General features: G+C 37.5%; 1 protein-coding gene across 3 annotated transcripts in view; it reads left to right on the top strand.

Annotated features, from left to right (window-relative positions):
• The window catches only part of GRM8 (glutamate metabotropic receptor 8), a 354,856-nt gene that overhangs the window by 300,749 nt on the left and 31,973 nt on the right, over positions 1 to 22,134 (top strand). The window lies entirely within an intron of this gene.

Raw genomic sequence — 22,134 nt, 5'->3', positions numbered from 1 at the left:
AAAGCCAAGACTGAACACACAAATTTTACTAAATCACACAGCTTCTAACACTAAATTTCACTTGTCAGTTGCCTTTTTTTCTAAATCATTTTTTATTCTTCAGATAACAACTTTCAGGAGGAAAAAAAACCCAAATTAATATGCTAATACAGTATCTCTATAATTCAAATAAGCCTTTTCACGGTACTTCTACTTTTTGCTGCACATAAAAACACGCTTCCATGCAGAGTCTTATGGACATAATCATAGTAGTTCATACAATTAAATTGCTTGTCTGAATAGGACAAAAATGTGATATCTTAGTGCACATATACATACATTGTCTGAATAAACTCAAAGTTGCTTGTGGGTTTCTCAGTTAATGCATAACGCCAAAAGAAACATTTTTAAAACAAACTAATCCTTTATAGAGTATCTTATGTGAAATGTGGTATTATGATCTTTTTGAGGATGAATAAAATGAAAGAAATGAAAGAGAAGATAAACTTAGACTTCTGTTAGGTGCTTACTCACTTTGCAGCTGATTTTAGAATCCTGGAATTATTTTTTTTTTTATGAATTCAGTTTGTTCAGAGAGAACAGAGCAATAACCTGGGGAACTTAAAGTACTATTTAAAAACAATGGGTCCTTTTTTGAAATGTTGGCAGTAATAAAATTTAGCATAGCATTCATTATAAACCACGTGTCTATAGCCAAAACACATAGATCATCACAGAAAGGTTACCTTTACATTTAGTGGCCTTGGGATTAATTCCCAAAAGTGTAAATTTGCTAAAAGATTCTGTATAGAAACTAGAGGAGTATAAACTTGTACATTTGGTGCAAGTGCATAAATTGAGTATTGGTGTCCATCAAACTTCAAATATGCATGATAAAGGCCACGTAAATAAGCATAAATACACTTCTGCAGAGAGACTGTGAATCTTAGTCATATATTCTTGCTGTGAAGCACAGGATGGGAAACTCATCTTTCTCCACTATGCATGTGAGGAACCTTTGGTCTCTAGTTGGTTAACGCAGTGAGTTAAATGCCTGAATTTGCATGGTGTGATACATCCATAAAAGAAAACACAGTAAAAGTTAAGGTAACTTGAGAAGACTCAGTGGGAGTATGTTAATTTATAGTCTTGACATTAGCAACATTTTTAACAGCCCTTTAGAGCAGATGCAGTTTCTACTCGTATATATTCTCTCAGTTTATGTATAAGTTTAAAACTAAAACAAAATTGAGAAAACTACTATAAATATTCAAGAAATTAAAAATAATATATATCTCCATGATCAATTAACAAAATATTAAAATGCCAATCCAAAATATCTTTGCATAACCCGAGCTTGGAGGCCTTTATGGAAATTCATGTTTATTGTTTGTCCTTAATCTCAAGCAGTAGAATATAAAACCCCTGTGCTATTAAACATGCCATTTTTAGATTGTAATTTCTACAGATGTTCTGCGGAGAACAATAAGAGCATTGATTTTAAGTCCTGTGTGATTTTTTTTTTGTCTAATTCATGGTTTTGTCCATTCGTGATCAAGCCTGTTTTGACAGCTGCTGCTTTACGAAAGAAACCCACTAGAAATAATTAAATTATTCCAGCGCGTCATTGAACTGAATGAAAATTATAACTCTAAGACATAAAATACAAATTTTCTAGCACTTGCATAAATGTCAGTGAGGAAAAGGAAAGAAATTCTGTGAGAAAACATTCTATGAATATAGCCTTCATCTATGTCATGCATGTGTACATAGCAAAACACAGAAGGTACTGGAATCATCTGGAATAGAGATGTCTAAAATGTCATGCTGACTGGAATGCCACAGAAAAAAATAGCGAAATTAGCTTAGTGATTAAAACAGATGTTCTGTGAAGCTCTGGGTAAAATTAAGTTACAGTGGCAGACTGCACAAAAACCAGCTGAGGATAGATGGCTGTCTAAAGTACATCCCTATTAGACAAACTGAACTTTAAAAAATTCCTTCCTTTTACTGGTTTTGACAGGTGGAGGAATCATGTTCATTCACAGATAATAAAGACATCATTTATTATATTAACCTGGAAATACTCAGTTTTGAATGAGAAGATGAATACCTGTTTCCCATACTGTGAAAGAATGGAGGTTTCACTTTCTGCCTAGGAAAGAGAACCATAGAAAATGCTGAAGAATTTCTTCCTTCTCCTCCCATCAGAAGCAATTATGAGGTGTAATCTAACAAGGCAGATAAATTTTAACATATTTTCCAATTATCCTGACAAGTATCTCTCTTTTCAAAACTGCAGTTAAGGCAAAACAAGTTGTATAGTATGGTAGAAATCTTCCCATAAATTATTATCCTTATGATCTTACTATTCCATCTGTTTTCATCCTGGATTTGCTGATGATGTGGATTTTATGCGTATATCCAGCTGTTAGTAAAAGAAGCTAGAAACACTTCCAAGAGTACCTCAATAATATTTTGACTTGTAAGCTACTGTTGTAGTTGTCAAGAGGAAGTTACTCAGTTCTTAGTGGGAGGGAGAGGTAGTTCCATCAGTCTAGTAAAATATGTTCTTTAGCTTAAAAAAAAAACCCCAAAAAACCTATTAGTGACGATTCAGGTAGAGACCCCTTACTTCTCCCACATTTCTACAAATTTTACACAAATCATCTTTTTTGTGTGTGTGTTTATGTTGTGAATTCTTGGCTAAATGTGTTCCTGTGACTTGTAAGAAAATAAAGCATCTTAATGAAGCCTCAGACCATGTTGATGAAGCAGACTGCACTGAGACATTTCTTCACCTCAAAGCATTCTCTTCTAAATCTGATCATATTCAGAGATTTAGCTCTGCATGTAGTACATGCAGTACATCACAGGAAAAAGTAAAGAAAGACAACCTACCTTGTTCGTATTTCTTTCATTTTATATGAAAAATCTTCGGCTTGCTTGAAACAGATTCTTTAGTACCAATATGGTGCATAGTATGAGGATTAATCTGAGGGATATTTGGAACAGTTTTTAATTATTTATTATTAACAGATCCAAAATTAGAAGTCTGATGAAGTGATACTTTCCACAGCTTATCATTGTTAAAAAAGTCAATTCCTGTGTTATTGCTGATTTTTAAAGGATGTTTAAAATATGGGAGGACCTGCAGGATTAAAACAAAACTATCAGTAATTGAATTTTTGTATGTTTTGCAACATTGAAAATGAGATAAAATTCACCAGATTGTCTGATAGAAATATCCCTGCCCCTCACTGGAAAGTGTATGTTAAGAAAGGAGAAGCTTTTTGCAATGTTTTATCATTTCATGTTTTTCCAAATGTAAGTATTTCACGAGGTAAATTATTTCTAGATTTGATAATTCACTAGGAGTTGTGACCTAATCCTCATCAGAAATTAGGACTTTGTTGTTCTGCTGTAAAAGCAGAGTGGGGAAAACAGATGTGAATAAGAGTACAACTGAGTTAAAATTTATTGCCCAATCTTCCTCTTCTCTCTTTCCCTCTGTGTGGGAAGCACCTTGCTCCTTGCTTATCCTTGAGACAGCATGTTTCCTTCCAGCTGGTGAAGATATTCAGTGCAGTGCAGGTCATGGGCATTTCTGGGTCCACCCATTGGCTGAAAAAATATTAAGGCTGCAGCAGCCCTATAAAGCTTCTCTTCCCTACCCAGCCTTCCGTGAGCTGGTGCAAGAGGACAGAGGAGTAGTCATACTTCTCTGGCTTGGCTGCATAAATTGCTCCTTAAAAAGTACTCCTAATGAGAAACCAGTTAAATATAGTAAACCTCTTTCCTTTCAAAAGTCGCTTTGTGGGAATCCATTTGACAAGTTGTTTCTTAGGAAAGCTGCCCTGTTCCCACTAGAATCACAAGTGAAAATAATGGAAAAAGTTTATTAGTTAATAACTGAGACAAAAATGTTGGGCTGGGTCATTTAAAATATTGTGGGCATTTAGAAAGCTTTTTTTTTTCCATTTTCAGCATTTTATGTCGTTTTGAGTTTAAAATTAATTTTGGAAGCAGAGCAGTTTTGAAATTGAAATAGGATAATTTCACAACTTTTAAACTGTTCCCACTATCTTAAAGTGGAAAATGTCTGAATTGACTGTTAACTGCACCCCCAGACTTGCATTTAAAGAAACATTTATCAAAATATTTCTGACCACTTTTAGGATGAGTACCGACTTTCTTAGAAATTAAACTGTGCGATAGTGTAATTATCTAAACTGCATTAGATTAACTAAGAAATCAGAAGGGATTACTGTAGTCAGCCAAGTCAATCTCTTATGCAGGAAGATATCCTGAGCTCTGTTCACTTAGATGCTATTCAGGCTCATTTTGATAATTTAAGGTCATAGCATTCTTTGCGGGGTAGTCATCTGCTCCCTTATTTAGCTGCTTTGTTCCAGAAGTGAATGATTAGAGGAAAAAGATGCAAAGCTCCCAAGTCATTTCAAGTTGTTTTGAGGTGAAATATATCTGCAAAGGTTTGCTGAAACCCCCCTTGAACTGAAGAAAAATGTCCCTCTGCTTCTGCTGGCTCATAACATGCAGTTGTGACCTGCCTGCTAAAAGTGTATGAAAACTATGGGGAAGGTTTCTTTCAGACTGTGCTACCCACACAACAAAATCATGTGGAGGGATGAATGCAGCTACTTTTTAAAATTCTAGCTCCTGTTTCAATTTTTTGTTATTAAGCATAGTGCGTACCTAAGTTTCATCAAGTGTTCTTGCTGAATGAAGGACTTTGCGCAAAGCTAATGCATAAGTAATTTTAAAGACTCAACTTTATTGTTTTAAGATATGTCTAGAGTCTTTAGTTTGTAATTTAATGTCTCTGTTTACTTTAATATTAATTAAGTCACTAGCATTTAAATTATGTACAAGGTTATTAGAAGGTATCAAGAAGAGAGAAAATGCCAGCCTCTCTATGAATGAAGTGGATTATTTAATAAAATATAAAGCCATATTTTTCAGTTCAGTGAGATGCTCATGTGTACCTGAAGGTTGTATACTGTGTTCTTTTCTGCATGGTTGCATACCTGCTCCAGTATGAGCATTGAGCTGGCGTACCTAGTTGTGTACATTGAAGAGATGTGCACCTGTCACATAATGGAAAACACCAGTGTTTAGCTTGTCTGACATGTTTGCTTCTGGCCCTATGATGAATGATAGCTTTTTTCCCAAAGACAGGAAAGAGCTGCCAGAAAAATTAAATTTGCCTGTAATCTGCTTCCTACTCCATCCTGGGGAATGTCAGGGAGTTGGTAACAGGTATATGAAGAATGAACACTTGCCAAAGAATTTTAATAAACCTTTTTGGCTGCTTGCTGGATTCTGTGAGAAGTACTTAGTTCTAATTGACAAGTAGAAACGATTTAGTGAAGCGCAGATAGCTAAATAACCGTCGTCTTTGTCTAATTTAGAAAAGAATAACTAGTAATCACAGAGAACAGTTTGTGAAAGATCACAAATGTTTCACAGAGATAGTCTGGAAAAAAATTTATGCCTTATGTACTGTATTTCGAGAAATCAGATTCACCTCACAAAATTGTTGATTTTTTGTCTGTGATTCGTTCAGTGACAAAAATCTTATTGTCTCCAACAAGTGCAGTTACAGAGAGATCCTTCCAGTTTTACTAGATGATCTTTGCACAGTAAGAAAGAGATTGCTTTCTCGTATTAAGATGCTATGAACTGCCACAGTTGTGTTTCATCTACAAGTGTAACCATGAGATGGAGACCTCTATGTCATCATTATGCACAGGACAGCATCGAAGTCACTGATGGTTTTGAATAAAAAGAAAAAGCAGATAATACATCTTACAGTTTAATCATGCTCTCAGCTGCTTCATGCGCTGATTGTCAGACACTGACAACTGGTGCCCAGCCACATTGCATCTGAAGAGGACCACAGACAGTTTAACAGTTCATTAAAAGCAAGCATATTTCTTTTGACCAATTGCAAGCCTCTATGTATGCAAGAAGAATAGATTTGGGGATTCAAGGGATACACATAAAATGTTGCATTGTGGGACCTGATTAAAAAAAAATGATTGAGACAAATACAGCTCCTGCATCTTGTTTTGTATTCAATACAGTCCATTATTCTACAGTCAAAACTAAGGGATACATAGCAATTTTTGGACTCGGGTGCCTAATAAAAAACTCATCCTCACAGAATTATATGTGCCTACAAACTCATTTCAGACTGAAATCTGGTCTCAGATTGAGACCAGAGAAGTCTGATGTATTACTGACCAATGAATCTTTCAGTGAGTAGCTCCAGTACTGCCCTGTGGCCTGACAAGACTCCATTTCTTTCAATCATCACTTCAAAACAATGAATTGACTTGCACTTTATAAATTCTTAGGTTCCCAGGGCATTGGAATAACTAATTTAATTTGGATAAGCAAAACAAGTAAAAGCACAAACTGTTTAGAAAATATCTTCAAGAAAATATATTACTTACTGAAAAATGGAATTGAGTATGTTTGTAAATATACAGGGAGAGGGATTTATTTTTTCAGTTATATATCAAACATATATAAAATTATACATGTTCCTTTTCTGGATTAAGAATAGCTGGCCTATCACCTTGGTAAAGGCCGCTGTTTTCTGTCTTTGGCAGGATAGGTGACAAGTCATGATTCCGAGTCCCAGTTCATCAGTTCTTCTCAGCCAGGAGAAGACAAGGCTGCAGGGAGACCTTATTGCAACCTTCCAGTACTTAAAGGGGGACTATAGGAAGGACGGGGGCAATCTCTTTAGCAAGGCCTGTTGTGACAGGACAAGGGTTAATGGTTTTAAACTAAAGGAGGGTATATTCAGATTAGCTATAAGAAACAAATTTTTTACAATGAGGGCGGTGAAACACTGGAACAGGTTGCACAGAAAGGTGGTAGATGCCCCATCCCTAGGAACATTCAAGGTCAGGTTGGACAGGGCTCTGAGCAATGGTCTAGTTGAAGATGTCCCTGCTCACTAGGTGACCTCTAAAGGTCCCTTCCAGACCAATACATTCTATGATTCTATGATTCATCCCTACATGCTATCGCCCTCTTATCCAAACTTTTGTCTCTGTCAGCTTTTCCAGGGGGGTTTGGCTCCCACCTTGGACAGATAGAAAAGTCAATTTATTTACAAATCATTAGATAACACATTTACAATACATTAACACATTAAAATCTTACAATAGTTCTTACTTGACTAATGAACATATATGTAATGTCCACTGAGGAGAACAATGCTTGATTCGATAAACAATGAATTAACCTCTCCTATTGGGAACTAGAATGTCCTAGTTCTCTCAACAGTTCATAGTTGCCTTGATACCTTTTACTGTGTGCACCTAATGGAAATCACATAAATTTAATAATATTTGCATTTGCCAGTTCCCGTACTTGGTCTTCTAGGTGTTGATATTTCTTAAATTTTTCCACTGCTGCATCTGCCAAAGATGTTGATTTACTCTCATATCTGACTGTGATGTTGACAATCAGGGCTTGGTCTCCTTTAATGAATACCAGGTCTGGTTTATATAACGGTTACTCAAGGTTTATGTTTATTCATTCTGTGAATGAAAACCTCGTATTTATATGAGGTTCATTCCGTTCATCTTTTGGTAGTGGCTCTTGGAATATTATCCAGTCCTTCTCTTTAGCCTTCTCTACCAACATTTCACGTAAGTGACTGTGCCTTTTGATCCTAGCCTCCTGTACTGCTGGGCAGTGTCCAATAATGTGCTCACAGGACTCACTCTTGCCCTGACAAAGCTGATGACTTAATTTGACTCTCCTGTCTCCCCCTTACTAGAAACACTCTTGTTGGGTAGATATTGGCTCTTAGCTGTAATGCAGTGATGAGCTTTCTGTGGGGAATGCCCCTATAAAACTCTAAGCAGGTGCTATTGATCTTACCCTTCTCAAAGTTGGAAATTCCACCAACTTGGTCCAATTCTCAAATTCCTGTTTCCTCGAGTTACAGTGTCTCAGAAAGATTACTTTTGGAGTGGGTATATCCCATTCTGAGGCAGGTTCCTCACCACCAAGCTCCTCAGATACCACCATAACCACTCTTGGATCCCAGATGGATGGAGTGTTTAGCTTGTCCCCTCCTGCTGCATTCTTCAATTTTTCAAATTCTTTCTCAATTCCCTCCTGCTGAACCATTGCTCTTATCATCTCATCCGAAGACTGTACAATCCTGTACACTGGGAATCAGTCCCAAGAGCATGGTAATACCTAAGCCTCCATCCTGGGTGCTGGAATATATGAGGGCATCACACATACTTACTGGAAGATGTAACCACTCCTTGATGGCCACTTGAATTGCCAGTTCAAGAGTTTCTAGGTATGTGGCTTTCACATCAGCTTGGTCTGCCAGGTAGATCAATCGCAGGATAACACATCCTTTCAAGACATCAACCTTCTGAAATGGCTTTAGTGCAGCCTTCCCAATCCATTGTAACCAATCCTTCACTTTCTCTAGTAGTTCTGGTTTTAATATTCCTGTCCATATAAGCCCAGGTACCTTTCAGAACTTCTGGATTCAATCTCATTGAGGGAGTTGCCATTAATCGTCCATGTAGGAGAGTAATGGTATAGGAATCTTTTGTCAGCTGGATGTAAAAGCCGTGGCACTTCTCCCCTTGTGTCTTGAGGCCAGTAAGATCACAGACCTCCAATATTTCAATATTTTTCTGTATCCCCTCCCACAATTTGCTTAACAGAACCAAGTTGTCTGTGAAAGCCATAGTTGTTATATTCTTCAAATAATGTTGGAACCGCTTCTTTCTTCCTCCAATTTATACAGCAGGGTGTCCATAGATAAGTTAAATAATACCGGGGACATTGGATCACCCTGTTTTACACCTATCTGAATCCCAATGGGATCCAGCTGTTCATTCTTCATATCAGTCTGGGTGTTTGTGTTGTGATATAAGGTTGTAATTACATATATAATTAATGTATTAATTAATATAATTAATTGTTATTATAATGGATTAATAATTAATTAACATAATTAAGGTAAATATGCAGGGAGAGGGAATTTTTTTGTCAGTTAAGAATGATATGTTAAGCCCACATACTGGGAAAAATGTATCTATCGGTAATAGAAAGTTAATTTTACGCTTTCACTCCTGTTAAGAAAAATAGAAAATCTTTGACTAGAACACACTTTAAAAAATGGGTTAGAACTCTTTGGGATGGTCTTGTGAGAGTTCTTGTACTTGCTAACTCCTGTCAGGTTGGAAGCAGTACAAAAATAGCCTTTGTTGTAGCTTTAACAGTGCTTTTACCTTACGGAGCTCAAGTAAGCACACGTATGAAATACAGAAGAAAAATTAAAATGGCATTTAGCTTAGATTTGAGTAGATATTCAGCTTCTCATCTTTCTTACCTCCTACTACACTAATTCCAGGTTTGCATAGGTTTCATAACACTCTCAAGATTTTGATCTTGCAAATATGATAAAATGCTGTGGACTGGTGAATTGCCATGCATAGGGTGAGCCTTAATAACAACACATGTACAAACTCATATCACATCTGAAACTTGATTTGTGATCAGTACCTAATCAAAGCCACATTATCCTGTATTTCCTTTAGACAAGTAACAATTTAAAAGGCAATTATGGTGACTCAACTGAAGTGTTAGTTATGTGAAGCATAGTAAGTTGATGTGTGTTTCAGCACCTTGTGACCATTCTGTTGTTTAAGAATTGTCATAGCTTGTGTAGCTGAGAATATGTCAATGAGTTGGACATCCAATAAAAATCCAAGGTCCAGGTCAGAAATTTAATTACATATAAGCCCAGTAAAATTCGTAACAGATTTGATAAATACAATAAAAGTCTAAAATTTAATGTAGGGGACAGTGAATGTTAAATTCATATCTTGTAAAGACAGAAATAGCAGGAACCAGAAAATGATGGAAGTTTGATTTCAGACAGACTAGCTAGCTTTATGCTTACTCTTAAAAAGCAAAACTAATCTGTTATGGGAATAAATCTTTAATTAGACTTAACACTGAATATGTATGTAAGCATTTGTGTACAATTTCACATTACTGTAAGCTGCTTCTTGTGTGAAACCAGAATAATTAGTTTAAAAGACCCAGCAAAAAGAGTGATTTCAATCATATATGATCACGTTCTACAAAACAAAGACTTCAATTGGTCATATACATCTATTTTTTTGAATGACTGTTTTTTCTTCAGTTTACAGTGAATCTTCTTAACAAGGGATAAAATGACAATTGAGAGATCAATATGAGCTAAGCTAGGAGGGGCAGAATTTAACAGTAGCAAAATGTTATCTTTTTTGTCTAGTAATCCAGCTAAAAAACAATTAATTATGAAATATCCTCTTAAATTTAGACATGAATGTTCAGTATTTACAAGCAGTTTGAATTTTTCTCTTCCTGAAATGCTGCTTTCTAGACTTGAGAGTGATTTCATAATCAGTCAGTTTACCAGAAACAGGACCCTAGTAGAATGATCAAATGGTTGTTTTCATGGTGATTATCAAGGTCATGTTCGCCTGATATTTTGAAATGTATGGATGAGATTAATGTGATGTTACCAGGCTCATTGATAGAACTGATGACACAGCACCACATAAATCTGGTTTTTTCTTTTACAGAAAACGTTCTCCTCTTTACCACAGTACAGTAAGAATAGCTGAACAATAAAGGGAAGAAAGGCACAGGACTTGATTGTCCTTTTTTTAACTCCACTGAACTCAGATGGAAAAACAGCAGGTATTCACAGGTATTGTGAATGCCATTCAAAAATGTACTGCACAACATTTCCCGATTACAAAACAACAAGGTCAGACGATTAGAAGAGAAGCGGGAAACTACTTAAAAGACAGTGCTCAATAGCAAATATAGGACAAGATTTTTAGCTCTGAAGCTGAGGAGCACATGACATTTTGCAAATGCCTTTTCTAGTAAGCTAGCACTTGTAATTGAGTGAGGTATAGCAGAAGAGCTCACAGCAGGCAAAGCATCTATCTCCTAATCTAGTCATCAAAAAGACACAGGCAAACCAATGTGGCATGATACAGAAATTGGTCCCAAAGCCCAAAACTGCTTTTGAAATAGTCTCTGTAAGGGAATTGTTTGCACCATATGTTTTCCTTAAGAGCTGATCTACTGAAAGGATGCTTTAGAATAAGTCCTACACATACAATGCAAATTATGGTACTGTCTGAAGCAGCTTCCTCCAGAACACATCACCTTTTATCCCTTTGAGCCATCACACTGCATAAAATTTTATTGGCCTACAAAGATCACGTAACTCCATCAAGACTGCCAGATTTCCAAGTTGGAAATGTCTCTGCTCTTCCCTCCGTACTGTTTGCTTTGCCAATGAGGCTTGTAATTTCTTTTGTTTCCAACCACCACCAAAGCCATAACCTTTGTCCTTATCAACCTTCATCTTTGCTACTGTTGATATCCTCCTCTCCTGTTTCTCTGTTTGCTTACTTTATAATTTGTCCAAGATAGAACAGTCATCCCAGCCAGTGCCACTTTTCTTCCATGATATCCAAAACCCTATTTCTATTCTGTGTGACTTAGTACTTAGACCCTGCACTTATCCCTGTGTCTTTTTCTCCTCTCCCTCACTGATATTGACTTGGGCTTTTTGTTATTGGTGTTTGTTACTTTCACTCTTAAATTTAGCAAAATTTTGTTCTGACTTCTGTATACAAAGTGTTTTCATACTTTCTTTCCATCTGACTACATCCAACATTCTCAAATCTATCCAAGTTTTATTTCATTTGTTTAGTGTTCCATTTCTGAAAGATTCAGGTGAAGCCACAGTCCAGTTCAAGTGAGTGGGAGTTTTGCCAATGCTGTCAAGAAAACTTTGGTGTCACTGCCCCAACTGCTGTTAACTCTTCCTTCAATCCTTCCTCTGTATCCCATCTATTTTTCAAGCTTCTAGAAGCTTTCTAAAGGGATCTGTGTAAGTTTGAATTTTGCGTCTCTGTGTTATACAAGAATATAATTGGGGAAGTCGACACTTATTGAGCTTATCCTCCCCCTCTACTCTGCCCTAGCGAGACCACATTTGGAGTACTGTGTCGAGTTTTAGACGCCCCAGTTCCAGAAGGACAAGGAACTGCTTGAGCAAGTCCAGCGGAGAGCTACGAAGATGATCAGGGGACCGGAGCATTTCCCTTATGAGGAAAGGCTGAGAGAACTGGGTTTGTTCAGCCTGGAGAAGAGAAGACTGAGCAGGGTTCTTATCAATACTTATAAATATCTGCAGGGCAGTTGTCAAGAGGATGAAGCTGGACTCTTTTCAATAGTGCCCAATGACAGGACAAGGGGCAACGGGCATAAGTTGGAACATAGAAGTTCCACTTTAGTATGGGAAAAAACTTCTTTCCTGTGAGGGTGCCAGAGCAGTGGCACAGGCTGCCCAGGGAGGCTGTGGAGTCTCCTTCCCTGGAGACATTCAAAACCCGCCTGGACACGTTCCTGTGCCCCCTGCTCTGGGTGTGCCTGCTCAATCAGGGCGGTTGGGCATGATGATCTCCAGAGGTCCCTTCCAACCCCTACCATTCAGTGATTTTGTGATTTTAGTATCACAGCCAAGTGTTTTAGCATTTGACTATATCCATTTTCTCTCAAGGACACCAAAATATACAAGGAAATGCCAAAATTGTAGTTGAACAGGCCTCTTCTCTATGACATAAGTTAATGTGGTTTCTGTACCTGTCTGCTTCGAAAAGGTCTTTGTATTTCAAGATCTATTGAAGATGTACTCTGCATAGATTATTTTAATTGTAACAAAGAGAGTTTTAAGTGCTGTTTGTTTCATGTTACAGAATGTACTTCTACCTTGTGGAACACTGACTATAATCTTAATTAATAATTTGTATCTCCTATACATGACTGAAATGAAAGCTTTTGTAAAATTATGCTAGACTTTTTATCTACAGAATGAGAAGGATTTAGCCTGATTTTAACTGTGTTATCTGAATACTAAGCCAAGCTCTTTGGGCCTCTTTGCCCGTGGATGAACACAGATATTCCTCTTAATGTTAAAGAAGTTGTGCACACACATTGACAAAAGACTAGACCCCTATGGCTGCAAAATGAAACCATGGGCACCTCTTCAACACATGTAATGCCTCAGAGTCAATGCCAAGACCTATTTTTACTGCAGTTAGCACTACCGTGCTGTTTGAAATGACAGAGTATAAACAAGTAACTTAGATCTAACCTGTCATGTTAGCCAGCAGAGATGTGTTTCAGAGCAGCAGTGTGCTTATTTTCTCTGCATTTTTCTTTTTTTTTTTCTGTTCTTTTTAGGTCTGGTGAACAATAGTTTCTTCTTCCTACAAAGCCATCCACTTGGGTGAAGGATATTTCACTGAGGTCCCACATTCCATGCCTTATTGACTGCTCATTGAAATCCCATTTTCAGTATATTCACATTTCATATCTCTCTCTCTCTTTTATTTTCCTTAACCAAGGCCTCTTTCACTTATTTTGAAGAATCACATGCTCTTTCCCTGGAGGTTTAAGTGTACATTTTCTTATTCAGAGGATGACTACATTTTGCTCACAATCTAATTAAAGTGTGTGAGTGATATCTGTGTTAAAAAAGAAAGAGAAAAAGAAAAGAAAAGCCTCTGTTGCTTCCTAAAAGCTTAAAGTAGCTAGATTTGTCAAAGAACATTAAGGGATCTGCAGTACATGTAATTTTCAAAGACGGGTCTTGTCCTGTTTTTTCACTTACATAAGTCACTCCCTGTTGCAGCCTATTAAAAATCCACCTGTTTGCAGTTTCAGAGATCATGTCTGCTTATTTCAGATGAATAAACAGCTATCTACTAGGAGATACAGTTATTTCACAGATGCAGAACAAATGATGAGAAAATGTTTTAACAAACGGGGTTGGTTGTGTTTAGGGAGCAGTTCTGGAGAGCAGGCTGGAGAGAAGCTTAAGAAAAGGAGCTGGTGATTTGGAAAGGCTAGAAGTCTAAAATTTGAATATGCCCAAGATATTCTCCTGTAAATCCAGCCAAGTAGCACTTGATTTCCTAAACCTGACAATTTTGTATCTAGTAGATATATACAGTTCATGCAAAGTCCAGCCCCTTAATGCTGTGTTTATCTTTTGACTCAATACGCACAAAAGACATGCTTCCTTGTCTTTGTTATTTATATTCAGTTGTCCTCTAAGGTTACTGAACAACTCTGAGAAGAAACAAAACACGCAGTAGATGTTCTGGAAAGATTATGGAGGCAACAAGTTTCTGTTTTCACTGAACAACCTTCGTGAATTTTTTTATGTGTAGTGAGAATGAATGACTAGCTAAAGATTGTCATGAGACATCTAGCACTGTGCATATGAAGAAAGTTTTAGTAATGGCTTACCTTTTAAGTTCTTTGTTCTGTTTTTAATATGCAGATGAGGAGAAACGAGCTGTCAGTAGATGGAAAATTACATGTGGGAATATTTAATAATATCATAGAAAATTATTTTTGGGTCACTTTTAACAATGAATAAGGTGGGTTGGACATCTGGTGGAGTCATTGTCCTGAAAATTTACCATTTGGACAGACTTTCACATGATTACTGTACAGAAAACATTTCTGCTTTGTACATAGATCCTGATTATTTTTCACAGCATGAAAGAGTGCCAGGTCAGGCGTCTTCATCTCTGTTACCAGTATTCCTACAAGTCCAGGCCTGAAGTTCTACTTTCAAATTTCAGTCTAATTAGAGTGCCTGTGTGGATTTAAACCACTTTCTCAAGTTCAAGAGTGGGTTAATCCATGTGTTTGAAGACATAGTTGCATACCCAAGACATGCAGGGGAGTTATATAGCAAACATTACTTACAGCTACATTTGATTCCGTGATCCAACCAGCTGTTACTACATGGTCATCATGAGTGTTGTACATCAAGAGCTGGCATGGAATGGAATGAAAAATGGAGTGGAACGGAATAGAATAGAATAGAATAGAATAGAATAGAATAGAATAGAATAGAATAGAATAGAATAGAATAGAATAGAATAGAATAGAATAGAATGGAATAGAATGGAATAGAAAAATTTCAGTTGGTAGGGACCTATGCCAATCCAACTGCCTGACTGCTTCAGGGCCAAATTCAAATATACACTTCTGGAGATTCAACAAGATATTGTAATTGGTTTGGTACTATGAAGTCCAGTGGAACATGTCAGCACATCAACTGAAAAAAGATTTAATTTATTAGTAAGAAGTGTGGAGTTCCTTTTGGTTATGTACTATTTCATATAGTACAGGAGGGAAAGAGCCACATCTGTTGTACTGGATTATTTGACGAAATGTCAGATACTTTGTCTTATTTTCCTATTTCTGCTGTCAGTTAATTTTTATAGTAAATGAATTTCCATTTTCCTCAGAATAAAATCTATGCAAGTTGACAAAGATACAAAAGAAAACACTCTGTAGATGTGGTGTTTTCATAATTGAAGTTTTTGTGCAAGCTCAATTTTGGCATTCTGGGACACAGATTCTGTAGATCCCACATAAGCTTCCTCTTCTTTCCAGTTGTGCCAAGGAGTGTGAGGGAAATAGCAGAAAACATCAGTTTGTGTCCTTTCTTGAGTATATATGCTATTCCCCATGGGGTCACAAGTCCTGCCAGCAAACCTGCTCCAGCACGGGCTTCCCACAGGGTCACAGCCTTCTTCAAGTGCATCCACCTGTTCTGATGTGGAGTCCTCTCAGGCTGCAGGAGGATATCTGATACACTGTTAACCTCCACGGGCTGCAGGGGGACAGCCTGCCTCACCATGGTCTTCAACACAGGCTACAGGAAATCTTTGCTCCAGCACCTGGAGCACCTCCTCCCCCTCCTTCACTGACCTTGGTGTCTACATAGTTGTTTCCCTTACATATTCTCACCCCTTTCTCCCTGCTGTTGTGCTGCAGGGTTTTTTTTCCCTTCTTAAATATGTTATCCCAGAGGCACTACCTTCGTTGCTGATGGGCTCAGCCTTGGTCAGTGGCGGGTCCATCTTGGAGCCGTCTGGCATTGGCTTTATCAGATGTTGGGGAAGCTTCTAGCAGCTCCTCGCAGAAGGCACCTCTGTAGGACGCCTGCTACCAAAACCTTGCCGTGCAAACCCAATACAACAAAAATGGCTACATCCATAGAGCAGGGCACTTAAAAATATATATCTTCTGAGTCCCATGTCGTGCATCTGTGAACCTGACACATAACTGTTGCTTTTTTGGTAATTTTTTTTTTTCCAGTTCAAAGTGACTGAAAAAATTTGATGGCATACATCATATGGGATAACTTTTTGTAACAGAAATATCATCCTGTAGTATAGCTGCTTTACTATAAAAGCATGTAGAATTTGTGAATTAATTTACTGCTGGAATAGTAATTGTATAAAATGGAGAGGGGCATATTTGTCAAAGCTTTGCCTGTACTGCCTTTGGAAATGGTTGTTGATTTTATTCCTGAACTACTCCTGAGAATTACCTCTGAGAACGATACTCTGTAAAGGAACTAATTGTGCCAAGGAACCTACTAGCAAGCAATAAATTAGGAAGAGAAGGCTGGGGTTCTAGTTTCAGTGAATCCTTAATTGTTCATTCATATAGAAAAGTTCCATTTGAAGGTATGGCAAAATATAATTCCAGGATGCTCAGTAACAGGGTTATGATGCTACTGTTCTGGAAAATATAAGACGAAATCCCTCCATTCTCAAGAGCAGTTATGAGGTAAAACAATATCTAACAACAGTTATGAGGTAAAAGGATGCCACCATCTGTTCTGTCTCTGATATCTCTATTTGATTTAATTTGCCTTTCTTTCAAGGGCCTGAAAAGAGAATATATGATTCCATGATAAACAAAATATTCATTAATGAAAAATGGTGTACAGTATTGACTTTGGTTTTTCTATGAGCAAAACCAAAATAAATGCATTTGGTTCTATCCCAACCAATTTTTAAGTGATGGCATATTTGCCAAACCAGAGGAGAAAAATATATAATTGATTTAACTTCACTATCTTACACCCTTCTTCGTGGCAGTGCTGTACACAACATTCTACGGTAGCCTTAGGGGAAACACAGCCTTCAGCTACAATCACTTGTAAATGGAAACTGATGACTAACATAGAATGTACAACTCCTTTCCCAGGAGACAAAGGATATCTCAAGATATCTCCACTGAAATTATTGTTGTCCTTGAATCTCTTAGTGACATTAAAAAATATGACAATAGTCTTTTTTATTGGTTGTTCTGTGCAGAATTCAGTGCAGTCCTCCCCAGATATACTGACAGCCAAGGCAGCTAATTCTTGGCCCACAACTCTGCCTGACGGTCACAAGCAGTTATACACCTACATTCCCAAACAGTTACGTATATATACAAAATATATATCACCTGAAAGCAGAGGAGTGAGAGGCTAAACTCTGAGTGCCAATACCCATCACCATGGTCTTTTATGCACCCACAAAACTGTGGACATAGGTTTCAAAACAACTAACAATGCTGCAGATACAAGATAAGCCTACACACAGATCTGTCAGAGACCAAGAACCTAACAATATTCAAAAGGAATTAGATTATAAAGATAGCAAGAACGTATGGTGACATTTGCTAATGCTTGAAACAATTTTGTCAGGGGGTAAAATATAATACTTAAGGGTTTAATACAGTCTGCAATGATTAATTATGAAGGTAAGAACTTAATGAGAGTAGATTTTCCTGTTACTAGCTATCTTTTATATCTTCCCATCGCTTTGGTCACTCTCTAAGCCAGGATATTTGACTACATGGATCACACTTCTAATCTAATTGGGTAAATCTACATTCTTAAGCACTTAGAAAACAGAGTGATTTTAATTTTATATTATATGTTTTGAAAAATAAAATAGCTATTTGTAATAGAAATGTATAAAACTGAGTGTGGGGTGTGGGTTATCACCAGTTTTGCCTTCTTATTGTTTTACCTTTATATGGCACTTTTGTTAGTGTTTCTGAGCTCCTGGAAATCTTTTATGATATTCAGGCTTTTAAATTTTGTTTCTTATCTGTTTTTTCCAGCTCTGCTTTATGAGAGAAATCTGGTCAGTCATCCCATGTAAAAAATAAGATTGTAAAACCAAACAACTCTCCCCATCTTTAGGTAGTTGTGGTTATGAAAAAGAAGACCATTCCTTCATTTAAAGTCATGTCTTCATTTCTTCATGTCTTCATCCTGGAGAGTTTGAAATTTGTATTCTCTGCAGCTAAGAAAATGTGCATCTGCAAACTTGCTGTGATTTTCCACTTGCATAGCAACAGTATACTTTTTAAGTGGAGACATCAAACACTTGTGTCACTCAATTATTTGTGATTACCCCAAGATGCTTTCATCCGATAATGCAAACCACAGTGTTTAATACTTTTCAAATACATAATGTATGACTTTTCATCCTAGAGGAAGCTTTCAGTTTTTATGCAGTTGATGAAATTGCCTAATCTGACATAATTGTTGAGGCACTAACAGTTTAAAAAGTACCTCTTCTTTTAGAGGAGGGTCCAAGTCTACAGGATGCCCACTTTGGTGGGAAAGTGCTGTGTGGCTCGTGGACAGACTGCTTAGTTACTGCTTTGGAAGTAAAATGGGGACAAGTGGCCTCCCTCATTTAGCCTTTCTTCTGGACACATGTACTTTGCAGGGTCTGACTGCATCCTGACATGGCGTCAGGATGGCCTGAGTGTTCAGCACATGGAGAATCTGTAGTCAGGCCACAAGTAGAACATAATATGTGCACTGATGACTAACTGAATGGAATAATGATTTGGAGCAAACTAGGGTTTATTTTGTAGTGTAATTTATGAGCACTCCAATGGAGCAGTAATAGCTTGCATTGCCATGTTGACCTATCAATTAAAACTCTTTGCAGTTACATGCTTTATACTTTTACACGGTTGTGTTTCAGGAGTTCTCTCATGACTGAAACACTTTTAAATTGACTTTGTAGAACATTTCCACTTAAATTCTAGTAAGCTGACAAGCCCTTTAAAAAAATATTTGTATAATTACTGTAACAAAACGAGTGTGCAGTATATTTAAAAAAAAAAAAGGCAAATGAGATTAAAAAATAGCTGCTTACTGGTTACATGTGTATTTGTATGGAGTTGGTGAATAAAGGTCAATGAATAAAAGAATACACAATCTTAGCGAGCTTAATGAAAGGGAGCAGTAAAATTCAGTTTTCTTATGCCAATATTTGTTCTCCAAAGAGATAAGGTGGAATTTATTTGACAGTATGTAGACATGTAGTATATGTGAACCTAGTCATCCTAAGCTTCTAGTCAGTATGCTGAATCCCAAACCCATGGTCTTACTAGAAACCGCATTTATGAGAATCATAGAAATGTCAGTGTCCACCTGTCAGTGGCTTGCCTGTCATCTTTTCACATTTTCAAGCACAGTATTTATCAAATGTTGTGTCTCGGAACATGCAATATGTGGAAGCATTTAAATATAAAAATGAATATTTCTGTAACACAGAAGCTAGTCTTATATATATGCTTAAATGGTTAATATGTAGTAATTACCTAGGAATTCAAAAAAACGGTAAAATAAATTGAGTTGTTACACTCATAGCACTTTAGTGGTCTGAAATGGTGACTTTTAAGCCAGCAAACAGTCTATCATACAGTAATTTTACTAAATTCTGTCTTAGCTATGTCAATTTCTCAGCTTTTGCTAGTCATAACCATCAACCCTGTAGCTTCTACTTTTTATAGAGAACATTACTGTAGTTGACGAATTCTTTCTCAGAGGAAATGAAATGCATTTTACATGAAAGAATTAGCATTAAAGAGTATTTTAAGTTTTTATTCTTTTTGATTATCAGAAGGCATATTATTCGATATGACTTCTGGAAGACATGGTAATGTCTTTGCATGTCTCTGATATTCTATATTACTTTCCTATGGTAAGTTTTTTTGCTAGTTTATCCCACACACAGTTTCAGTCTATCATATTTTTCACACATATAATCTGTCCCTTTGAAATCCTGTTTTTATTAGGAGATCTTTTAACAACCTGTAACTTCTGATAGTCTGTAGCTGTGAGTTATCTTTGACTTTTTAGTATTGACAAGAAAGGAAAATGAAAAATGTATGAAAATGGTGGAAGAACTGTGGTGGCAGAAATATGAGTAAGCTTTGGGAGAACACTGCAGGATACTTTGTTGGCAGAGGTAAATTCCCAGTTTTGTTACCCATGCATTCAGAAATAAAGAATGAAAATTAAGATACTTTTCACTTCTGAAAAGGCATTGGCAGAAAACCCTCACAGGATGATAATGATAGGAAAAGAAAAACCTCAAATGACTGCTAACTTGAAAGGTTTTCACTAAGAAAGGAGACAGTTGTGATTTTAACATACACTGAGTTCCACGATTGAAACTTTAAAGAGTTTTATTATAACATAATATTACTCTTCTGTTGCAACTTTGAGATTCAAAGCGTTCCTGGGATATATTTTGTCGTTATTGCTTTGTTTAAATATATCTCAATGTTCAGTTAATTGGTGCAAATAACATTTATATCCACAGTTCCTTCAGTCAGTTAATCAGTGTCTCCAAAATCTTAACTGTTTTCCAAGATCACAAATAATAAATTTCAGAATCTTCATCTATAACTTTATAGCCCTTAAATAAAGGGGCATATATATTTGGCTTAGTAGTTATGTAGGCATATGTAGTTAGTTAGCCTTTGTCTAATTTTTAGTTTGGGTTTGGGTTTTTTGTTGTGTTTTTTTTTTATTAATAACAGTGAAAATGAAAGTGAACGTAGACAGAGTAATTATTCTGGAAGACAGGAACATTTTTTGTGGGATTACTTATAAAGTATTAGCAGCCTAAAACATAAACCTGCAAATATAATGGGTACATTCCTCTACTCTGGACACAACTGAATACTTTTTATCAATTTGATGGGACTGTTTATAAGTGATAACCATCATTTGATGTGGTATCATAGAATCATAGAATCATTAAGATTGGAAAAGACTCTTAAGATCATCGAGTCCAACCACTAACCTATCACTGCCAAGTCCACCACTGAACCATATCCTCAAGCACCATATCTACCCTTCTTTTAAATACTTCCAGGGATGGAGACTCCACCACCTCCCTGGGCAGCCTGTTCCAATGCCTGACAACAGTGAAGATGTTTTTCCTAATAGCCAACCTAAACTTCCCCTGGCACAGCTTAAGGCCATTTCCTCTCGTCCTATCGCTTGTTACTAGGAAGAAGAGACCGACCCCTGCCTTGCTACAACCTCCTTTCAGGTAGTTGTAGAGAGCGATAAGATCTCCCCTCAGCCTCCTCTCCTCCAGGCTGAACAACCCCAGCTCCCTCAGCCACTCCTCATATGACTTGCTCTCCAGACCCTTCACCAGCTTTGTTGCCCTTCTTTGGACACGTTCCAGCACCTCGATGTCCTTCTTGTAGTGAGGGTCCCAAACCTGAACACAGTACTCGAGGTGCGGCCTCACCAGTGCCGAGGACAGGGGCACGATCACCTCCCTGGTCCTGCTGGCCACACTATTCCTGATACAAACCAGGATGCCATTGGCCTTCTTGGTCACCTGAGCACACTGCTGGCTCATGTTCAGGCGGCTGTCAACCAACACCCCCAGGTCCTTCTCCTCCAGGCAGCTTTCCAGCCACTCCTCCTCAAGCCTGTACCGTTGCATGGGGTTGTTGTGACCTAGCACTTGGCCTTGTTGAATCTCATACCGTTGGCCCTGGCCCAATGATCCAGCCTGTCCAGGTCCTTCTGTAAGGCCTTCCTTCCCTCCAGCAGATCGACACTTCCACCCAGCTTGGTGCCCTCTGCAAACTTACCGAGGGTGCACTCAATCCCCTCATCCAGACTCCATTCACCATCACTCTCTGGGCTCAGCTGTCCAGCCAGTTTTTAACCTAGTGCAGAGTGCACTTGTCCAAGCCGTGAGCAGCCATCTTCTCCAGGAGAATGCTGTGGGAGGCAGTGTCAAAGGCCTTACTAAAGTCCAAGTAGACAATGTCTACAGCCTTTCCCTCATCTGCTAAGCAGGTCACCTTATCATAGAAGGAGACCAGGTTAGTGAGGCAGGACCTTAC

This window comes from Phalacrocorax aristotelis, chromosome 1 (genome assembly GCF_949628215.1).
Source record: "Phalacrocorax aristotelis chromosome 1, bGulAri2.1, whole genome shotgun sequence".
NCBI classification, from domain to species: domain Eukaryota; kingdom Metazoa; phylum Chordata; class Aves; order Suliformes; family Phalacrocoracidae; genus Phalacrocorax; species Phalacrocorax aristotelis.
Note: the sequence above shows the minus strand (reverse complement) of the source record. Positions and strands in the feature narration are given on the sequence as shown.